Source organism: Stenella coeruleoalba, assembly GCF_951394435.1.
Source record: "Stenella coeruleoalba genome assembly, chromosome: 10".
NCBI lineage: Eukaryota > Metazoa > Chordata > Mammalia > Artiodactyla > Delphinidae > Stenella > Stenella coeruleoalba.
The window spans coordinates 15,193,637-15,213,306 of NC_137156.1; the positions used below are offsets into that span (position 1 = coordinate 15,193,637).

General features: G+C 39.7%; 1 pseudogene across 1 annotated transcript in view; it reads right to left on the reverse strand.

Moving 5' to 3' along the window:
• Positions 1-555: 555 nt before the first annotated feature.
• LOC307193496 (translationally-controlled tumor protein-like) overlaps positions 556-19,670 on the reverse strand; it is a 178,670-nt pseudogene continuing 159,555 nt past the window's right edge. Inside the window, exon 8 of the transcript XR_013831767.1 lies at positions 556-1,142. The product of XR_013831767.1 is annotated as a translationally-controlled tumor protein-like (transcript). The remainder of the gene's footprint in view (positions 1,143-19,670) is intronic.

Below are 19,670 nucleotides of genomic sequence, written 5' to 3' on the forward strand. Positions count from 1 at the left end.
GGTCAAAGTTTGTGCATTTATTCATTTATTTATCTATTATTTATTGAATTCCTGCAGTGAGCTGATTAGCCAAGGGCAATCTTGCAGCAAGAAAATGATGAGTTGTTAAATAACTCTTCTTTCCTTTTCTGCTCAGCTCTGCTCATTAGCAGATTTGGGATGTACCTCCTGTGGGTGATAGAACCTAATAAACCTTATTCATTCTAAAATTAAAAAAAAAAAAGTTGAATGTTTACCATGTACAAGATGACAGAAGATCAAAACAACAGAAGACAGAGTTTCCGATAACAAATAGTAGGATTTCACAGTTCCATAGCGACTCTGCATATACTTTTTATTTTTGAGTTTAAATGCATTTTATTTTTAGACAATCTACATAACATGTTTTTGGGGTTTTTTCCTCAAAAACAATGCCTCTGCTCCAAATAAATCAACATCAAAACGAAGGGGTCAGGATGACATCAATCCCCCATTTGTCTAAGTCCTGGTGTTGTGTAGATGAGAAGCAGCAGCCAGCCAGTTATGACGAGCAAGTGATCCCAACAGCCAAATGTGTTAACATTTGTCCATTTCTAGACCATCCTTAAAGGAAGTCACATATGGCGTCACGCTATCCTCACGGTAGTCCAGCAGAGCAGCCATGCCATCCGGATTCATGTTTTCACCAATAAAGAACTGACAGTTTTTGAAATTAGCAAGGATGTGCTTGATTTGTTCTGCAGCCCCTGTCATAAAAGGTTTTCCTCTTTCTGGTCTCCGTTCTTCAAGCTTCCCTTTGATTGACTTCATGTAATCTTTGATGTACTTCTTGTTGGCTTCTTTTGTGAAGCTGGTTTCCTGCAAGTGATGGTTCATGACAATATCCACCCCACTGATTACTGTGCTTTCGGTACCTTAGCCCTTGGGGCCTTCAGCGGAGGCATTTCCACCGATGAGCAAGTCATCAATGTTACCCTCTGTTCTACGGACCATCTTCCCCTCCACCTCCAGACACAGCCCGTCGTCGATCTTGTAGATGTTGGAGAACATCTCATCATGGCTGATGAGGTACCGGTAGATGATCATGATGGCGAGCGGAGGGTGTCACTAGCTTAGTGGGAGCCTGGAGCTCAGAGCTAGGGAGGTGCAGCCGGAGCGGCGCTCTGGGGGAGGAGGGACCGGGCAGAAAAAAAGCTGCATATAATTTTATAATGAAAAGAATACTTACAGAAATATCACGTCTCTATTTTTTTTTTTTAGGAGTTCACATAAATAACTTATTAGGGACCAGCCCACATTTTTTATATTTCATAATTTTAAAAAATTACATCACCCATTTCTACACACTTCCAAAGCATGCAACAATTCAAGGTTTTATAATTATTTTTTATAGCATCCATTTAAAAAAATAAAGGCTTATCACAGAGGAGCAAACATGCACTTTAATCACAGAGAAGCAAATATGCACTTTAATCAGAACATTCTCATCCTATAGGATAGATACCTTCCATGAAAGTATTCTATAGAATTTCCCTGTCCAATACTGTAGCCACTAAAGATATGTGGCTATTTAAATTTAAACTCTTTGGGGGCCTCCCTGGTGGTGCAGTGGTTAAGAATCCGCCTGCCAATGCAGGGGACATGGGTTCGAGCCCTGGTCTGGGAAGATCCCACATGCCGCAGAGCAACTAAGCCCGTGCGCCACAACTACTGAGCCTGCTCTCTAAAGCCCGCGAGCCTGTGCTCCACAACAAGAGAAGCCACTACAGTGAGAAGCCCATACATTGCAACGAAGAATAGCCCCCGCTCGCCACAACTAGAGAAAGCCCGCGTGCAGCAACGAAGACCCAAAGCAGCCCAAAATAAAATGAATAAAATAAAATACAATAAATTAAATAAATAAATTTAAATTCTTTTTTTATTTGAAGTCTAATTGATTTATAATGTTTCAGATGTCCAGCAAAGTGATTCAGTTATGTATATATGTATATTCTTTTTCAGATTATTTTCCATTACAGGTTATTATAGGATACTGAATATAGTTCTCTGTGCTGTACGGTAGGTCCTTCTTGTTTATTTTATATATAGCAGTGTGTATCAGTTAATCCCAAATTCCTAATTTATCCCCTGCCTTTCCACTTTGGTAACCCTAAGTTTGTCCTCTATGTCTGTAAGTCTATTTCTGTTTTTTAAATAAGTTCATTTGTATCATATTTTAGATTCCACATATAAGTGATATCGTATGGTATTTGTCTTTCTCTTTCTGACTTACTTCACTTAGTATGATCATCTCTAGGTCCATCCATAAAAATTCAGCCCCTCAGTTACACAAGCCTCATTTCAAGGGCTCAAGAGACACAGTGGCTAGTGGCTACCATATCACAGCACAGAATATTTTATTCATCACAGAGAATTCTGTCGGACTGCACAGTTGTCACCATAATTATCTTTATCCACAAAGAATGATACTGTCTTGACCCAATGTCTTAGCCTTTTTGTACAATTGTAGACTGTAAAGATGTCTGAGAACATGTATATCAACACATTATTACCTGAGGGAACTAATGCTTGGAAAGTTTTAGGTAACAGAAAGACAGATAACTCAAGGTTTTTCTCTACATTCTGAAGTCCATCTTGCATTGAAATCTTTAGTCTTCCAGTCCCTGCCTGGAGTGTGGTGGCTGATTGAAATCTAGGGCTCAGGTGATCAGATTTTATCTACTATGACAGTGCTGATTGAATCATAATAGCTGCTTGATTCAGGCTTGTGAGCTCAGAGAGAAAAGTGGTTTGATGTATTAATGATGACTTGTAGGCCGAGAGCTGATTTTGTACTTGCAAGACATTTTGTGTTAACTAAAAATATTAGCTAGCAACTAATAAGCACACACATGGTGGTAAGGTGCACAAGCAGAAGTAAAGCAATTTTGAAGTGGGGAACAGTATATCTCACATCCCCCAGACTACCTGAAAATCATTCTTCAGTTTGGGCTCTGTAACTTTAGAAGGATATAGATAGAACGCTGCTGATAAAAGGAAGAACTTTAAATTACACTCACACATTTTCCAAGCCCTAGTCCACCTTCTCTCCACCTTTTATAAGAGATATGAGTCCTGGACTAAGAAAAACCTCTTCGGAATGAATCTAGGAAAGAAACTATAAAATAACCTTCCAAGAGAGTCTCTTATGGAGAAAAATAAAATGTCACCTCTCTTGCTGCCGCTTAAAAATACGTTTTCCTGAGAATCAGAAGACACATGGAAGGACTTCTTCAAGCCACATGTGTCTGCAGTAATCTCTGGAGAGATTTAAGAAATAAAATTTCTCATTCTTAGAATCTTGCCTGTCCATCGCATAAATTCCTACTGCACTCTGCCTCTAGAAAAATACTGTATTATTTAGCTCACCTGAAATTCAGTCCGAGATCGGACTTCCAATTTCTGTTTGGAAGGTTGAATTTTATAAAGGAGATTTCCAAGCTTATCCATCTAAAATCTCCTCATTGAAAGCTCTAGTTCAGCCACTGTGAAGTTTCACAGAGGTTGAGTCCAGTTTGAGAGCTGTCTGGGAGCCTTACTTCAGCTTCACTTTTCTATAGAATTTTGGCTATACTCCCATGGAAAAAAAGAAAATGTGAACCTAATTTTTCCTTTGTTAGCAATGCTCATAGAACATATTGGTTAAAGCAGAAGTCCTTTTAATGAATTGTGAATTTTTCAATGGTCATCTGTGTGAAGTTTCCCCGTTCCCCACTCCCACCCCAGGATAACTGTGACTATGTAGTGTGAAAATGGAACTTGTTTTTAAAGAATATATTTTGAAGAAGAAATTCTCCAAAAGCCTCAATACAAGGTGGATGATTTGCTTCCTTTGTTATGATCAGACAGACCACATTTACACAAGAGTAAGAATTTAAACAGAAAAAATAATCTATAAGGAAAAGAATTCAATTTGATTCTTTTTGAAATGCTTACATTATTAAGTGTTTTGGGGGGTTTTTTTTGCTCTAATTTGTGTTTGGTACCACAATTCACACTGGAATCACCCTGGAAATCTTGTTTCAATTAATTTCTTAAGACAATTCACCCATTTAATGACAAGAATATCTTTGATGACTTAAGTCAAAGTATCAGGTATTAATCCATGTCAATATGGCTGCTGGACAAGGGGTTTCCCTGTACATTTTAAACATATACACTAGTTATGAAACCAGAGCAAGAGTGACACAGGCCTTCTACTAGTCAGACATTTCAGCATGCACAAAATAAATATCTGATGATTTAACTAATGAGAAGCTACTGTATAACACAGGGAACTATACTCAATGCTCTGTGGTGACCTGAATGGGAAGGAAATTCAAAAAAGGAGGGGATATATGTATACGTATAACTGATGCAATTTGCTGCAGAGCAGAAACTAACACAATATTGTAAACCAACTATACTCCAATAAAAATGAATTGTTTAAAAAAAGAATTAGGTAGAACATTTGTCTACATTTATCTACTAATATGTGTCTATTCCCTTCTTTATGCAGTATGTATATAATTCTAGACATTTTAATTCCTCCCATCTTCCTAAAAGAATTAGATAAATGAGCTCCTAACATAGTAGAAGATTTAGAAGATTATTTGGCAGGTTCCAAAGGCTTTTTGAGCCTTTAAAAAGATAATGAATTAAACAAAATAATAGTAAAGGCATGAGAAATAAGCCAGTGTTTGTTTGTGAATTGGTGAGGCACACAGCAACCTAAGATTTATTGTTTGAGAAAAACCAAGACAGGCCCTCTTCCCATACTTCCTTCTATAAATAGAAAGGTATAAATGCATAAATATATTCATATATCTCAAATATACACATTGCTTTTTTTAGGCTCCGGACGCGCAGGCTCAGTGGCCATGGCTCACGGGCCCAGCCGCTCCGCGGCATGTGGGATCTTCCCGGACCGGGGCATGAACCCGTGTCCCCTGCATCGGCAGGCGGACTCTCAACCACTGCGCCACCAGGGAATCCCCCTCAAATATACACATTGCAAGAAAAATGGGAAACAAATGAAACGAACCGTCAAGAGTAGTTATTTCTGAATGGTGTTAACTATAGACAATTGTTATTTTCTTCTCTTATTTTTTTTACTCACTCCTTAAATTTCCTGTTATTTTTAATCAGAAATAAAAAGTATTTTGATACCACTAGTTTTTTTCTATTGATAACCCCCTGCATGTGGTCTTTTTAAAATTTTTAGCAAGAAAAAATGTTAAATAATTTTAGCATACAAGAACATCTATGACCTAAGTGCCTGCCTAAGAGCAAGAAATATGAAAAGTTTGATCCAAACATAGAAATTCACATGCCACAGATGGGGCACCTAGAACAACAACAAAAACAAAGTGTATTCCGGTTCAAAAGTGATGGTTGGTGAGCACAGTTTACATTTCATAGTTTACAGCAAAAGATTGTGTTTTGTTAACTTTGCAAGACCTATTCATTACATGATGCAATGAACAAAGAGGTAAAAACTATAAATTATCCACCGAGAATTTGTGGGATATTTATAAGGAACTGAAGCAGAATTTGGTTCTTTATTTTAATATAGTCAGACAACACGGTGAAAATTTGTTGAAGAAATTTACTAGATGTCTTCTTCAATTGAAGACACTTTTTCGACTCAGGATCCTCAGTAGCCTAATTTCTTAGATTCCTATTGGCCTTACGTATATGTATAACTGAATCACTTTGCTGTATACCTGAAACTAACACAACACTGTAAATCAACTATACTCCAATATAAAATAAAACAAATTTTAAAAAGAAATTATACTTATTAATGCAATAAGGCACAAACCAAATGAAACTGAAACTGTTGAAAACATAGAAACACATGATTGGGTTTCACGAAAATATGAACGTGTGCAGAGTCAATGTGGACACCTGGATTGAGCTTCCATTTCCTCCCCTTAGTGCTACACTTAAGATAAATAGGATCACAGTCTTAGAAAAACTGCAGAGCCAGACTGTGGAAATTAATTTGTAATTTCAGAAGAGAGCTACAGGTAAAAGGAAGAAAGTTAACGGCTTCTCCCATTTTTCCATAAGTTATGCGTCTTGACTGGAGAAGCAGAAGGTCAGAGAAACAGAAAGGATGGTGAAGGTGACTCTGATGAGTAGTTCCAGGAAACTGAATGAAGTCCTATTGTCTGGAGAATGTCATGGATCCCAAATCAACAGGTTGCAGGCACATTCTCAGAAAACGCGTATCTTGTTTTGGGTCAACGTGAATGACAAAGAAGAGTCAACTTTCTGTCACGATATGGGTCACAGAAGGTTTTTGAAACTTTTATTTTTATCATTGAAGATCTTATCCGAAGGATCAGAATGAGGAAGTACCCATGCTCCTGGATTAATCGGAGGAAATTTTGAACATCTATTGACTTCAAGTAAGTGTATGTTCAGATGTTTTCTGGGTTTTATCCTCTCTGTTTTGGGGTGGGTAAATCTCCAGAACAGGTGGTATTTTTTTCCCAAAGCAACCATTTATGAAAACCCCGTATAAGTTAGTGCTTTAATGTACTTTGATCACATTAATCCTCCTAAGGTAGCTATTACCAGCCTCATTTTTTCAGTGAAATGTCTGAAATCCAAGAGAGTGACGTGATATGCCTAAGGTCTCACAGATTGCAGGTAGAAAAACTGAAATGGAAATCTATGTTTTCTAGCTGTAAATTTCTTACTTTTCATATGTATCATGCTTCCTTCTCAAGTTTTATCTTTCTCTTTTTTTTTTAACTCATGACAGCTTCTAATTATACCAGAATATCATCAGGCTCTCCATCTATCTACCTATCCATCATGTTAATGATGGGCCCATTGTTCTGAGTTTATGAAGAGCTCTTTATGAAGAATGGATACAAAATGTTGTTAAATGCTTTTTTTCTTCCCATGGGTGGGAATGCTAAAGGATTTTTCTCCTCCAGTTTAAAATAAGAGAATTATGTTAAAATATTTCCTAATATTGATCCATTCTTAAATTGCTGGCATGAACACCATGTGGCCAAGGTGTTTTCTCTCTTAGTGTGTTGCTACATTCAATTTGTTCTATTTTATTTATGACGTTTGCATTTATTCATAAGTGAAACTGGCCCACAGTTTTATTATATTATGTTGGTATGTGAAGTCTTTTGTGTCCAATGTCCACTTTAAAAAATGTCTTTGTCTGGACTCATGGATTCCTTTGTATTTGGGGAGAGAATTCAGCTAAGGGGGAAAAAAAAGAAAGAGTAGAGGTCCCCATATCTCTTGTCTTTAGCTTCCATGGCTGTCTTTAATGAGCAAACTTCCAGATGGATCTGGATCACAGAGCTCCTGCCTTAACCTCTCAGCCTAGACCGATAAGTTAATTTACGTTGAAGGGGACAAGAACCGCCAAGAAAGAACAGTATCCTTCTAATTGTGGAGACAGGTAAAAGTATCTCAGAGCTAGAAATTCCAGACCATTTGGCCAAACTGCTAAACATCACCTGCCTCTGTAAAAACATATTGTTTTTCAAAAACAAAGTGTTCCAGATAGAGGGCATCTCACTACCAAGGACTCTGGTCCTGCCATCTTTTCACTCTGTCATTCTCCGTGTGTTGGCAAGATGCTACAGTGATCCCGGGTGTCATGGGCTGACATGACTGTATCGTGAGAGGAAGGGAGGTATTTCCTCCCGCATGCCTATTTTACTAGGTAAAATGTTTCCCAGGAACTCCTAGTGGACATCTCCTCCAGTCTTTTTCACTGGAATTAGATCTCATACCCACATCATAGGTGCAAAGGAGATGAGAAGAAAAGTAGAAGGTGTATTCTGCATCTACTGTGGGAGTGTGTTCTCCCGCAAGCAAGAAAAGAGAGAGAAGAGACTGTTCTGGAAGGAAGCAACAATATGGTCACAAAAGAAAAGGGGAGGGACTTCCCTGCACTCAGTGGCTAAGAATCCACCTGCCAGTGCAGGGGACACAGGTTCGATCCCTGGCCCAGGAAGATCCCGCATGTGGCGGGGCAACTAAGCCCAAGCACCACAACTACTGAGCCTGAGCTCTAGAGCCCGCGAGCCACAACTACTGAGCCCACGTGCCTAGAGCCTGGGCTCCGCAACAAGAGGCCTGTGCACTGCAACAAAGAGTAGCCCCCCGCTTGCCACAATTAGAGAAAGGCTGTGCGTGGCAACGCATACCCAACGCAGCCAAAAATTAAAAAAAAAAAAAAGGGGGAGGATGGGCACCCACATAAGATCCTCTGGAGAGGAAGGAAAGAGCAATGAAGGAGGGAGTATTTAGGTGCAAAAGACAAAACATTGCTCACTTCCCAATGTTGACTAAGAATTGTACAGGAAGGTGCGGTTATCTTTTAGTATCTTGCATGTAGTGGTCTTTGAATCAACTTTTAATTTTCCCATGAGGTTGAATGGATTGAAAATGTAAAGTCAACAAGGGTTAGATGTATTCATTCACATGGTATTGAATCACCCACTCAAAATAGGAATATTTGGGGGCACATCTGATTTTTCTGATATTGAAATCAAAGAATACAGTAGTTAGCTTTTACAACCATCGACAAAGACTGAGTCTAACCTTGGACCCTGCAGTGGTTCAATCATTGTTACACCTGCATGGGTATGTTTGTCATATGAGACTCCAGACTGCTATAGAGAACTATAATATTCCCACATTCCTCTTCATTTTATTAATCGATTGATACTATCTTTCATTATGGGGATGAAAATGACTGAAAGGGAACAGAGATTATTTATTGTGGGAGGGAAAAAAAAACACAAACGCTTTCAATATATCAATAAAGAGTACCCAATTCCTTTTCATTCTTTGTGTTAAGTGTGTGTTACTCAGTCTTACCTCATCTGTGTTTAATAGGCTTCCTTCATACTCTCTCCATGAAGCCAGAGATGTACATATTAAACACAGGAGTTTCTGACAGCTTCTCCTTCCCTAGGGCAAGACTGCTCAACTAGTAGTAACTAAGATATCTTTTGACAAGTGCGGCTAAGAGCTGGTAAAGCTTAGTCAATCTATATCAGCCTTGTTGGCACTTTCTTTCCATTTCAGACCTGTATTGCCTTGAATGATGGGTACTGGAGAATGACTACAGAAGCTATACAATCCAAGAAGGGTAGTAGATGAAATCAGGCAGGGAGGGTTAGTGGGGATGAATGCAAAACCAGACTCATATTGATCAGAGCAAGGAAAATACTTTTTCCAACTACAATTGCAGCTGAAACCCATAAATTAGATGATTGAAGTAATAAGACACGTGAAATGGCTTTTAAGTCCACTACGCACTCTGTGTAATAAATTTCAAATGACATGGAGGCTTTTAGTGGAGAGAATGATTTATTGCCATCTGCAAGAAGGAAGCTTTCAGGGATTATCTCTAAAGTGGCAAAACACTATTCCAAATTTCACAAAATTAGCGAAGCTTAGTGAAGCTTGGTGACTGAACTGACAAGCAAGCTCAAAAAAAAAAAAATTAATGGAACAAAAGTACTGCAAAGGTGCACTTTCACATCCCAATAGTTAGACATGTATTATCTCCTCAAAAATATTCAAATGAACACTTGATGAAAATCTCTTTTAATTTGTTAGGAAAAAATTCCTGAGAATATTTGATTTTTAAAATTATTTTTAATATGTGGGTATATTCCAAAATGATACATAGAAAAGTCTAAATATATTCCAGCTCATGTTCAGCATGGAATGGACTAAACCCTAAATGGGTTGGACTTCTCTTGCCTCAGGCAACATTTTCCATGATTCCTTTACTTGGGAAAACCCAAGACAGTTCACCCATGAACTCCTGAACAAAAGATGGACAGAACAGTCATGGCGCTCACCTTACATCCTGGTCTTTTAAGGAAAATTGTGATTAAGCAACTCAGGTAAAATCTGAGGGGCCTTACAAAAATATATTACTTGCCAAACAAAAAGAAAATAACAGAGAAGTCTGAGGACTGGGACAGGCAGAGATAGGAAGATGCTGTGAAGTCTGAGACCTGGAAAGATTTTCTGGATCTGGGATCTATCTCATGCTTTCCTCCTGTGCAACAAGTCTTTTAATTCTAGCCAATTGCAAAGAATGGGAAAGCTAGGAATCTAGAAGTATGTCTTTTCTGCAAATAACAGGTATTCACTGTCAGAATTTTCAGATTCCAATTGTGCAATGATCCCAGGAGATTTCTTTTCTTTTCTTTTCTTTCTTTCTTTTTTTTATCCTGACCTAGCAGCACATGGCTGTCAAGAGGGAGCAACAGTAGACTTACCCACATTTTGTCCCCTCCAGCTCCGTTCCATCCCTTCTTTAACCACTAGTCCTCTCACTTCTGTAGGACATTCATTTGATCCTGACTGAGATATAATTGGCATCCACTAATTAACCATTTATTGCACCTCCTTGTTTTCCTTCTGTGTCACCTATTTTACCACCACAAAGACTCAGATTTCATTATTTCATCTGCCAAGACTACCGCCTAAGAAAGGAGATGTTTTGGATATTAATACAGTCTCCTGTTTCCCCCTCTAAATTTAATGGAACTGTATTCCAACTTTTAATGATTTCTCAATTACAGTAAGATTTTTAAAAGTAGCAAAAAAAAAGTATCTCTTTCAATTCACATAATTAAAGTGAGTATCTTCCTTAGACAATTTGCAAGTTGCCAATCTGAGAACTGTACATGGTTTAATTTTTAATAAGTGGTAGGACTAATGACTAAAGTGGAAGAGAACTGTACAGTTTAATATTGCATTTTTCTTCAAGTCCTCTTCATATAAACAAATTCCTCCTGCAAATGCTAATTAGTGATTAAAAGCCACAAAACACATTATATTTGAGGTAGCCAGTGTCTTTGCATACGGCAAGGCATACTCTCCCACTAATCAGTTACTAAAATGCTCTGTCTTACAGAATTAAGACATGAATATCAAATAAATCAGTTTTTTCCAACATTTTCATTGGCACTAAATCTGAAGATGAAGAGAAGTAGTTCTCATCAAAAGAAATGAAATATTCCTCAAGCAAGTAGACCCATAATTTTACAAATGCGAAGAAGTCAGGGAAGGGGTCCCAAAACCCTGTGATCTGCATTCAGAGATGAATTAGTGACCAAATGTTTTCTCATTTTCTGAGTTAACTGAACGACCTGCATCCAGAAATACTGGTACCTCACCATAAACACTATTCAGAAATAATATAATTCATTGTGAAGTGGTTCTTTCTTGGAACCCATCTATTCTAATTATCTATTGCTATGTAACAAACCACTCTCCACACTAGTGACATAAAAATAGCAACCATTTTATCATGGTCATGGATGTTGGGGGTCAGGATTTTGAATAGAGTACAGTGAGGCTGGCTTGTCTCTGCTCCAGGGCATCTGGGACCTCAGCTCAGAAGACTCAAGTGGGTTGAGGGTGACTCAATTAGTCAGGGGATGGAATTATCTGGAAGGTCCTTCACTCACGTGTCTGGTGCTTGAGTTAGGACAACCCAAAGGCTGGGCTCACGAGGTCTGTCGATCAGCATGCCTGCATGCAGTGTTTCCATGTAGCTTGGGCTTATCACAGCATGGCAGCTGGGCTCCAGAGAAAGCCCCCTGAGACGGAACAGCTGATAATTGAGTATTCTAGGAGATCAACGCTAACACTGCTTGGCCCTTTCTGGCCCAGCCTCAGAAGTCATGCAGCATCACTTCTACCAAGTTCTATTGGTTACAGGTGAGTCCTGGAGGCCAGCCCAGCTTCAAAAGGAGTGCCATGAGACTCTTCCCCTTGATGGGAGAGACTCGAGGTCACATTACTGAAGGACATGTGGGATAGAAGATATTGCTGCAGCTCTTTTTGGAAAATAAAATTTGTCACCCCAAGGAAGGAGGACGGAATATGAAATGCCTTTAGCATCTTTTAAATGCTATTCTCTCTGCTAGGCAATATACATGTAATGACATTGAGTTACCAACTACTTCATGTATCAGTCCTGGCACTTGCCACATTATATTGAAAATATCTGTTTTTAATCTATCTTGCTTACTAGTTGGCAAATTTCTCCATACCAAGACCACCCTTTGAATCAATTCCAAGTGTCTTGAGTATCTGGCATGTAATAGATGCGCAAGTATTTGTGAAATAAAAAGTTATCTCTGCAATTCATTCATTCTATCTCACGTATTCATTACTAATTATGTAGTAATTATTCATTTATACATGTTTTCTCTGCTAAATTCTCTGCCTCTTGCTCAGACTTTGTCTTATCTCCAAAACCTAACCATCTGCCTGGCACAGGGTAGGTTCTCAAGAAGCTTTTATGAAACTGAACTGGTCTTTTTTGGAAGATGGCTCCACCACGTGGAAACCAATAACAAACCTGGTGGGAGGCTAAACTTTCACTTTATTCATGATCCTATAACAATAGAGACCAAAAGAATGTATTTCTTTTATCTTACTGCTTCAAAACAAACCACTTCAAAAGTTACTGACTTAAAACAATGACTGTTTTCTTTTATTTTATGATCCTCTGAGATTCTGTATGTTAACTAGGCAGTTCTCATATTGGTTGAGACTGTAGTTATCTGAGGGCTCAGTTGAGCTGGAACCACCAAGACGGAGTCGCCCATGGCTCAGATGGGCAACAGACAGGAATGCCCAATGGCTTGGGCATCTCACAGCATGGGGCTGGGTTCTGAGAGGGAGTATCCAACAGGAAGAATTCCAAGAAAGAAGAAATGAAAGCTGCCAGTTCTTGTAAAAGCTAGACTCATAATTGCCCAAGTATGACTTGGGCCACATTCTATTGGTTAAACTATCATAGCACACATTCAAGGGTAGAGAAGATAAAGTTCAGTCTCAAAAGGGACCGGTCAAGAATTACAGGCACCTTTAACCACCACAGAATGGGAAGGGTGAAAATGGAAAAAGCAAATGAAGACTACTCTGGTACAACTTCTGTGTGTGAATAATCAGGTTAATCAGACATGACACAGTTGGTTAAATAAAGCCCAAGGCAAATGTTCTGACGCTTTGTGCAGAGTCAGAAACAGAAAACTTAATTTTTCCCCAACTGTCCAATAGGGCTGGGATGCTCTACAAAAAGGATTTATGTTATTTCTTTATGAAGCATTTGACATAACCTAAGTGAAGAGCACAAGTTGGTTGGACATATACCAGCTAACACCCTGAACATATGCTCATTTATTTTAACCAACGCAGACTGGAAAAAAAAAAAAAAGTGCATAGGAAAATAGTCATGATGTTAGTTTTTTTAAAAAGAGAGTTACAAACCTTGTATTTATAGTATCACCCCAATTATGTTTTTGTTTATACTCAAACAAATTGAGGTGTTGGCATTTAATACAATAGCACATAAAAACTCAAATTTATTATCTTTTGCTGCTTTTAGAAGAAGCTCCCTGTACATCCTTGGGGGATGGGTTTCCAGAAATTAGATGTCAAGACTGGAACCTTCTTAGCTCCTGGAATGTTAAATAGTCTAAGATGGGTGTCAGGGCTTGGGATCTGTCCATCGTAAAGATGGAGCTGTTCAGACGAACCTTAAAATACTGCGATAGAAATGAATGCGAAAGAAAGGCTGGGTATTTCTGAGGTTTAGAGGAGAGCATGGTCTGATCTGGGGATGGACAAGCAACAGTTGGAAGAGTGGAGGGGTCCTCAAGATCATGAGAAAAGGACGAGAAGGTGGCAAATACCTTCAGTGAGTGACTCTAGATGGCAACTTTAAGTGTGTCTGAAGAGCAAGCAGGAATGGTGGGACCTCCAAATGGTGTGTGACAATGGCCCTAAAAGCAGAATATTAAGCTCTGTGGCTCTGGAAGCACAGGAGGTCCCCACGAGGAACAGGGCAGGGGCACTGGGAGGCAGTCTCTAAATAAACGAAAGAACAGAAGGTCTTCCTAATTTCCTGGATCGCAGAAATGCTGTCATTCTGTTCAAGCCTAAGAAAGGGGGGAGCAGGCGCTGAAAATAACAAAGATTGGACTTCAACCGTAATAGACAAGAACAGAGTCAGATGAAATTTGATTGTACCCAGTATTAAGAAATGTGAGATACTTTTATCTTAAGAGTAGTTTAGACCTTTCTCTCTCTCATACACACACACACAGACACACACGACACACATACACACACACACAAAGGCATGCACACACATACATATACACAAAGGATAGAAGAAAACATAACTATTAACAATGTTATTTATATGCTAGTAAATTATGGCTGACATTGTTTAATTTTTCAGGGGGTTTTTTGTGTTTTTTTTTTTGCAGTGAATATACGTTAACTTCAAAACTGCAAAAACATAAGGAAAAAATAGAACCTAATTAGATGACAAGCAAAAACCCAAAGTATATCTTATTCCCCAGCAGTACCTCTTGATCTGTAATCAGGCACATGGCTCCAAGCAAAATTCAATGAGTTTACATGGTCAAAAATAGAGCAAGAAGACCATAGCCAAAATAGTTCTCCTAAGCAGAGAAGAACTAGTTGCCCAGTGTTTACAAATCCTGGCATAAACAGTGTAACAGCTCTTATTTTAGCATGCTTGCTATCTGTTTTCACTACTTTCAAAAGATGGAAGATTACTCTGAAGCAGACTCTAGAAATGTCTTTACTCGTATTTCAGTGAAATTAAGCTTTCTATGAAATAGAAAACAAATAAAACATTTGGAAAAAGTATCCATTTTACATTTACATCTCTGGAAGAGGTGAGTTCTACAGTGAGGTGAAAGGGAGAAGGCAGCAGAAGGGAGTGAGAATAGGTCAAGATATTGTTTTCAAAAAAATAACAAAAGGAAGAAAGAGAAAGAGGAGGAAAATAACTTATTGAGTAACAACTATAGCTTGGTGCTTTATATGCACTAAATTGGCTGGAATCTTTTTTTTTTTTTTTTGCAGTATGCGGGCCTCTCACTGTTGTGGCCTCTCCCGTTGCGGAGCACAGGCTCCGGACGCGCAGGCTCAGCGGCCATGGCTCACGGGCCCAGCCGCTCCACAGCATGTGGGATCCTCCCGGGCCGTGGCACGAACCCGTGTCCCCTGCATCGGCAGGCGGACTCTCAACCACTGCGCCACCAGGGAAGCCCGGCTGGAATCTTTTTAGGTGCTGTTGAAGTGACGTGAGCATCTTTTACCACAGTGATATTTCCAGCCCATAATATGGACCAAAAAAACATAAATTTCTTTCTCTTAGACTCTATCAGCAAAAAAGATGAAACAGTGTAGAGGAAATATGTACTCTCTTTCATCAAGCAGTTGAAGGTTGAGGGCAAGGATGGCAAAGGGATTGGGACCAAGGCAGAAAAATATGACTGAGTGACTTCTGAGTTTATCAGCTGGATTTTTAAAGTATTGTATCAGAGCAGCTTAACCATGGAAAAAACCACTGAATTAGTCAGGTTTCTACAGAGAAACAAAATCGATAGGATGTCTCGAGAGAGAGATGTATTTTAAGGAATTGGTTCACATGATTAGATGAGCTGACAAGTTCAAAGTCTGCAGAGCAGGTTGGCAGGTTGGAGACTCACGGAAGAGTTGATGTTGCAGCAAGAGTCCAAAGTCAGTCTCAAGGCCGAAGTCCTTCTTCCTCAGGAGACCTGAGTCTTTTCTTTTAAGGCCTTCAGCTGATTGCACGAGGCCCACCCACATCATGGAGGGTCATCTGCTTTCCTCCATGTCTACTAATTTAAAGGTTAATCACATCTAAAAACTACCTTCACGGCAAGATCCAGACGGATGTTTGGCTACCACAGCCTAGTCAAGTTGACACATAAAATTAACCATCACAAAAACTAAACACTCAAAGGCAGAGAGAGCCCAAGAGAAAATAAAAGATGACTCCATTAGATAATGAAGTGGTCTATAATGAATATAATTTTGTCTAAGCATACTAAGTTCTAAGTTGGAACCCCAGCTTGAATGTAGCTATTCCAGAGTGGGTGGAAGCTGAGCTTCCTGTTAAAAAGAAAGGAATCAGATTCCATCTGTTTTCTGATCAGGTGAACGTTTTAAAGTATCTTTTCTCTGAGTCAGCTTTCACTATGACATTCTGCTTTTTGGAAAAGACCATTAATTCCTGTGGTTACATTGTTACTGTGATAAATTTAAATTATACCTGGGTCTCAACCAAGACCCTCATCACTTGGGCACCACACTTAACCTTATTTTCTTCCATTCTCCAACTGCAACTTTGGTTGCAAATCAACAAGTCCCTTTGTTGTTGCACAGACTCTCTCTACTATTCACACTTTGCAGTCATATTTATTTTCTTCTCATCTACAGACTTCCCTTTTTTTTTCCTGCCTATCCAGCAAGTGTACCAATCCTTCACAGATCGAAGTAAGTTCTACCTAGTCTGTCATTCAAGTTCATCTATGAATTCTCTGACTATTCTTGCCAATAGTAAGTGCTCAGTAAGTCTCTCTTTACTAAATATTTTATAATATAATAATGTAACATAATATTAATAATACTATTGCAATGAATTCAATTTCATTATTTTTTTCTATGTTTACTGATACAAAAAGAGGAACAATAAATATGTCATCCAAGGAATTGCATTCCTGCCCAGTGAGAACACAAATGATTTATAGTTATAGAATCACAAAATTTTATTTTCAATAAACAAAACATCTACTGAACCCATATGATATGTACAAAGAACTGGGCTACGCTCTTGAGATAAAATGAGAAATGTGATCATAATCTAGTAGGGAAAAAAATTAAACAAAAATCAAATGTATTTTCAATATAACATGATGCCTGTTTAATAGCAGATGAGCAAAATGCTTAGAAACCATCTCATGCAGCTTCCTTATTTCAAAGCTGAAGACACCAAGGCTCAGGAAGAAGAAACAGCTTGTCCACAGTCATATGTATATTCAGGACTGGACTCCAAGCCATTCATTAGTTGATTCAACTAATTACAGTCTATGGAGAGAAAAATGTCTACAGAGAAAAGCGTCACCCAAATAGCACAGCAAATCAGCACAGCTCCAGATTTCACCTGAAAAACATCTCATCAAACTCTCAGGCCAGGGACTTTGTTGTTGTTGTTGTTATTGTAGAGAAATGGCCCAGCCAGGAACAGTAGAGCATTAATCTCACCATGAAGGCCCTGACATTGCTGAGATCTTTACCACCAGTGAGTAGCAAGTATTTTTGCAGTAGAGGTCCATGTCCAGAGAATTGATTCTCCAGTGCATATGCATATACCCTATTAGCCCCACTTGACAAGTGGGAGCTATGCTCATGCCTGCAGTGGAGGCTACAACTGCCCGGTCGAACAGTCTCTCTTCATGCATACACATGACGCCTGCTATCACTAATGGGAAAGGGTTCCACAGTGCTGAGGAAAATAGAGCCCACAGTCTTGTGGTAAATCAGTCAAATGTGACATGCTCCGTGTGAAGGGCAGCACCGCTGCTGATGAAACGAGCAAGCCGGCGTACAGTACAATAACGTGCCAAAGCGCTTCGGTGCAGACAGCTGGTTTGAAGCTCCGGGAGACAAAGCCGGACTTAAAACATGAGTCATGAGAGGGAACCCAGGTACAAATGTCCATGCAGAAAACATCGTGGACTGCTCTCATTAACGTGCCCTTCACCTCCCTTCCCTCCTTGCCTTCTCTTGGTCACTCTCCTGGAAGCAAACTTGTGAGTCTGGACAAGGTGTTCTATCATGCTGAGTTGACAACACAGCTTATCTGTGGTCTGGTGGGATGAGACACAGGCCTACGACCAATCTCTGGCTGTCCTTTAACATCGGGACCACAGGACATGCTGTGCCTGACAAATCCGCACAGAACAAGGCTCTCCCCGGATGTTCCCCTGCCCACCTTTCTGCCTCCTTCCTACACCACACTGCGATATAGTGGCATAAGAAGAAATATGCTTTTGATGTCTGTCCCTGGTTCTTGGCACAGAGATCCTAAAATCCTTGGAATTTCTTGAGTGATGGGGTGAGAGAAGCACCTTCTGTTATTCATAATAAGCCCCTTTTAACCATACCTGAGTTTAAGCTAATGAGGTGATTCTTGGAGGATAGGGGGCTGGTTACCAGGGGAACCAACCATGTGATTAGAGGGTTAGAGCTCTCAGCCCCACCCGCCAACGTCTGGGGATTTAATGACCAATGGCCAATGATTTAGTCAATTATGCCTACATAACAGAACCTCCGTAAAAACCCCTCAGTGACAGGGTTGTGAGAGCTTCTAGGTTGGTGAACATACCAAGGTCCTGGGAGGGTGGCATGCCTGGATGGGGCATGGAACTTCCATACTTCTCTATACTTTGCCCTGTGTCTCTCTTCCATTGGGTTGTTCCTGAGTTGTATCCTTTATAATAAACCAGTAATAGTAAGTAAAGTGTTTCCCTGAGTTCTGTGAGCCATTCTAGCAAATTATGGAAGCCGAGGAAGGCACCATGGGAGCCCTCAGTTCATAGCTGGTCAGGCAAAGGTACAGGAGGCCTGGGACTTCCCTGGCAGTACAGTGGTTAAGACTCCGTGCTTCCACTACACGGGGCGCGGGATCGATTCCTGATTGGGGAACTAGGAACCCACGTAACGCACGGTGCCGCCAAAAAAATAAACAAAGAAAAAAACAGTGCAGGAGGCCTGGCTTGTTATTGACATCTGAAAGGGGGGGCAGTCTTGTGGGGCTGAGCCCTTAACCTGTGGGGTCTGTGCCAGCTCCGGGTCGGTAACGTCAGGACTGAATGAAATTGTAGAACACCTAGTTGGTATCTGTAGAGAACTGAAGAACTGCTTGGTGTAAAAAACACATACACTCAGTAGTAGAAAAATAGTTTTTCCTTTACACATGTGTCTAGGGCCCTCTCACCTCCCTACAAGCCACACCTAATGTGCACCAGGATCCTCTCTGAACTCCCAGCCCTTTGACATCTGCCCCAGGGCCTAGACTTGGGCCTTGCCTAACCTTGAATCTCCTTTCTCTTTGCCCTACCTTTGTCCTCCTGCCAAGCCTAACTAACAAGATTAGGAAAGGAAATAACCCTGTCTCAGAAAAGATAAATGTACTGCAGCAACGACCACCTGTATAAAAGTATCTTCAGGTAAAAGAACAGGAAATACATTCAAAAGATGCGAAGACGAGGGAAAGGGCAAGTGGAGGGTAAGAGATTGAGTTCTGTGCAGGGGACAATACCACATTAACGCTGCCAGCTTGAGGTCTGCAGACCCTGCACACTTCTGGGAAAGATTTCTTGCAACCAATTCAGAAAAATAGGTTACGAAGGCAATTTGAAAACGACAGTCCTTGAAGACTTTTTAGATTATTTATTTTGTTTGTTTATTCATTCACTCATTCATTAACAAAAGCTATATTTAGAATTCACTATATAGATATTGCACTAGTCTCTAGGGGCCTAATGTCCGTAGCAGACATCTTTTCCATCCTCCAAGGAGTTTAGAGTCTATAATAGGGTTCAGTACACTTTTTCTGTAAAAGACCAGATAGTAAATATTTTAGGTTTTGCAGGCCATCCTGTTTCTGTTGGAACTTCTCAACTGTCGCTGTAGTGGCAAGGCAGCCATAAATAAATATGCAAATGAGTGTGACTATGCTCCCATAAAGCTTTTTTTATGGACACTGAAATTTGAATTTCGTATAATTTTCACAT